The 4,091-nt window shown below is 41.4% G+C and overlaps 1 protein-coding gene across 1 annotated transcript in view; it reads right to left on the minus strand.

Annotated features, from left to right (window-relative positions):
• The window catches only part of LOC117958237, an 859,617-nt gene that overhangs the window by 80,889 nt on the left and 774,637 nt on the right, over positions 1-4,091 (minus strand). The window lies entirely within an intron of this gene.

A 4,091-nucleotide genomic window follows, 5' to 3' on the forward strand; every position in this document is an offset into this window, starting at 1 on the left:
TCTTCATGTTGTCCTCATGTTGTCTTCATGTTGTCCTCATGTTGCCCTCATGTTGTCTTCATGTTGTCCTCATGTTGTTCTCATGTTGTCTTCACGTTGCCCCTCATGTTGTCCTCATGTTGTCTCCATGTTGTCCTCATGTCTTCTTCATGTTGTCCACACAACACACAACACAACACCACCCAACCCCAAAAGGTTTTATGTATTTAATTGTCAGTTTAAGTAGAGTATGTTAGACTGGTAGCTGTGGTTGAAAGGTCTTTTGTCTGTTGTGTTGTGTTGTGTAACTGTGTTCTGTTGTATTGTGTAACTGTGTTGTGTTGTGTTGTGTTGTGTAACTGTGTTGTGTTGTGTTGTGTAACTGTGTTGTGTTGTGTAACTGTGTGCGACTGCCCCTCGGTGCCATGCCACACATTAAACATCATTCCTAGAGTAACTCCATGTTAAAGACCCAGCGGGTGGTGTTGGAGGCTCTCTGTGTGGAGAGTGTGATGCTGTCGGAGCGCACCTGATGGGGGGGAGGGGGGGGAGGGGAGGGTAGGAATGGAGCCGGACCCGTCGGCTCCTCCTGTCCCCCCAGAGGAGCCGACCGCCCGGTCCCGTCAGTCCACACGGAGCCCTGAGGAACAGACATCCAGTTGGACCACAAACGGGAGATCTTATCATACCTGACAGGTGCTGGTCTAAGTTATTCAGTCAGTATTCATCACACAAGTGTACCTGTTTCTTCATAGGAAATGACTCCTGCTGATGATTGACAGCTCTGCCCTAAGGTGAGAAGATGACGAACCAGCTGACAGGAGGGGGGGGGGGGGGGGGGGGGGGGGGGGGGGGGCGTTGAGATCCTATCACACCTGACAGGTGATGACAGAACTTGTCACCATGGAGCTGAGGTGACACGTCCGCATCAGACCCAGCGCTGGAACAAGTATTCAGATTATTGCAAGGCAAGGCAATGCAATGCAAGGCAGCATTATATGTATAGCACATTTCAGCAACGGGGCAATTCAAAGTGCTTTACACAAAATCTGTTAAAAAAATAAAAACAGATAAAACACGTGAATTAAAAATAGAAACATTAAGACACATAAAACACAAGAATAAAAGTTACAGTGCAGCATAAGAAATTAAACATTAAAAGAACATAATTTAAAGAAAGGCAGCATCAAAAAGGAAGGTCTTCAGCCTTGATTTAAAAGAACTGAGAGTAGCAGCGGCTCTGCAGGTTTCTGGGAGTTTATTCCAGATATGAGGAGCATAGAAACTGAACGCTGCTTCACCCTGTTTAGTTCTGACTCTGGGGACAGAAAGCAGACCTGTCCCAGATGACCTGAGAGGTTTGGGGGGATCATAGTGTAGTAGCAGACCTGTCCCAGATGACCTGAGAGGTCTGGGTGTGTCATAGTGTAGTAGCAGACCTGTCCCAGATGACCTGAGAGGTCTGGGGGGATCATAGTGTAGTAGCAGACCTGTCCCAGATGACCTGAGAGGTCTGGGTGGTTCGTAGTGTAGTAGAAGATCAGAAATGTATTTTGGCCCTAAACCATTGAGTGATTTAAAAACTAGCAAAAGTACTTTGAAATCAATTCTTTGAGGCACAGGAAGCCAGTGTAAAGACTTCAGAACTGGAGTGATGTGATCCAGTCTCTTGGTCTTAGTGAGGACCCGAGCAGCAGCGTTCTGAATCAGCTGCAGCTGTCTGATTGATTTTTTAGTGAGACCTGTAAAGACCCCGTTACAGTAGTCATGTCTACTGAAGATGAAAGCATGGACCAGTTTTTCCAAATCCTGTTGACACATAATTCCTTTAACCCTTGATATGTTCTTAAGGTGTTAATAGGCTGACTTTGTAATTGTCTTAATGTGGCTGTTAAAATTCAGGACTGAGTCCATGACTACACCAAGATTTCTGGCTTTGTCTGTTGTTTTCAACATTGTTGTTTGAAGCTGAGCGCAGACTTTTAATCGTTCCTCTTTCGCTCCAAAAACAACCAACTCAGTTTTTCCTTCATTTAATTTCAGAAAGTTCTGGCACATCCAGTCGTTAATTTGTTAGATGCACTTAGTCAGTTTTTGTATTGGACTATAGTCCCCTGGCGATAAGGTGATGTAAATTTGTGTGTCATCCGCATAAGTATGGTAACTTATTTTGTTGTTTTCCATAATCTGGGCCAGTGGAAGCATGTAGATGTTAAACAGAAGAGGTCCCAGAATAGAGCCTTGGGGGACTCCGCACGTCATATTTGTATTTTCAGATGTATAATTACCTATTGACACAAAGTAATCCCTATTCTGTAAGTAGGATTCAAACCAGTTTAGTACTGAGCCAGAAAGGCTCAGTACTAAAGTAAGTAATCTAGTAATATAAGTAGTGTAGTAATATGTACATCAGATTATTAACAACATGTGTTTAATGTGCAGGAATCTTAATGTGGAAAGTAACCAGTAACTAAAGTAACCAGGAACTAAAGTAACTAGTAACTAAAGTAACTAGTAACTAAAGTTAATAGTAACTAAACTAACTAGTAACTAAAGTTTATAGTAACTAAAGCTGTTAGATGAATGTAGAGGAGTAACTAAAGTTAATAGTAACTAAACTAACTTGTAACTAAAGTAATTTGTAACTAAAGTAGAATATTTCACTCCAAAATGTAGCGGAGTAAAAGTAGAAAGTAGCCTAACATAAAAAGAAAATACTCCAGTAAAGTACAAGTACCTCAAAATGTGGTCTGAAGTAGAGAACTGGAGTACATGTACTTACTTACTTTCCACCACAACCAGTGAACAGGTGCAACATACTGCAGTACTTTAACACGCTGTACTGGTAACTTTTCAACATACCGCAGTACTTTTACACGCTGTACTGGTAACTTTTCAACATACTGCAGTACTTTAACACGCTGTACTGGTAACTTTTCAACATACCGCAGTACTTTAACACGCTGTACTGGTAACTTTTCAACATACTGCAGTACTTTAACACGATGTACTGGTAACTTTTCAACATACTGCAGTACTTTAACACGCTGTATTGGTAACTTTTCAACATACTGCAGTACTTTTATACGCTGTACTGGTAACTTTTCAACATACTGCAGTACTTTAACACACTGTACTGGTAACTTTTCAACATACTGCAGTATTTTAACACACTGTACTGGTAACTTTTCAACATACTGCAGTACTTTAACACACTGTACTGGTAACTTTTTAACATACTGCAGTACTTTAACACACTGTACTGGTAACTTTTCAACATACTGCAGTACTTTAACATGATGTACTGGTAACTTTTCAACATACTGCAGTACTTTAACACGATGTATTGGTAACTTTTCAACATACTCCAGTACTTTAATACGCTGTACTGGTAACTTTTCAACATACTGCAGTACTTTAACACACTGTGCTGGTAACTTTTCAACATACTGCAGTACTTTAACACACTGTACTGGTAACTTTTTAACATACTGCAGTACTTTAACACACTGTACTGGTAACTTTTCAACATACTGCAGTACTTTAACAATAAATACTGGTAACTTTTCAACATAATGCAGTACTTTATCACACTGTACTGGTAACTTCTCAACATACTGCAGCACTTTAACATGCTGTACTGGTAACTTTTCAGCATACTGCAGTACTTTAACACACTGTTCTGGTAACTTTTCAACATACTGCAGTACTTTAACACGCTGTACTGGTAACTTTTCAAAATACTGCAGTACTTTAACACACTGTACCAACTGTTTGAAGTGTTTGTCAGTGTTGTATGTGGGTATTAATGTGGTTGTTACATATTCTCCAATATAAGTCTAAGTGCAGTTTTTCATTAGCTATAAAAGTACAAAAGGAACCATGATAATAAATAATTGAGAATCTGAAAAGTACAAGTACAAGGAAAGATGTACTAAGTTATGTTCCCCCCTTAGTGGAGACGGCCCCGACCTGCTGGGCCGGCCTGTTCAGCTCCGACCGGTTTGCTCTCTGGGCCCCAGGGCTTTATGTGAGCCACCAGGCGGGTTTGCCCCCCCCCCCACCCCCGCCTAGGAACCTGCCCCTGGCCTCGTTGAGAGCCATAAAAGAAG

This window comes from Etheostoma cragini, chromosome 15, assembly GCF_013103735.1.
Source record: "Etheostoma cragini isolate CJK2018 chromosome 15, CSU_Ecrag_1.0, whole genome shotgun sequence".
NCBI lineage: Eukaryota > Metazoa > Chordata > Actinopteri > Perciformes > Percidae > Etheostoma > Etheostoma cragini.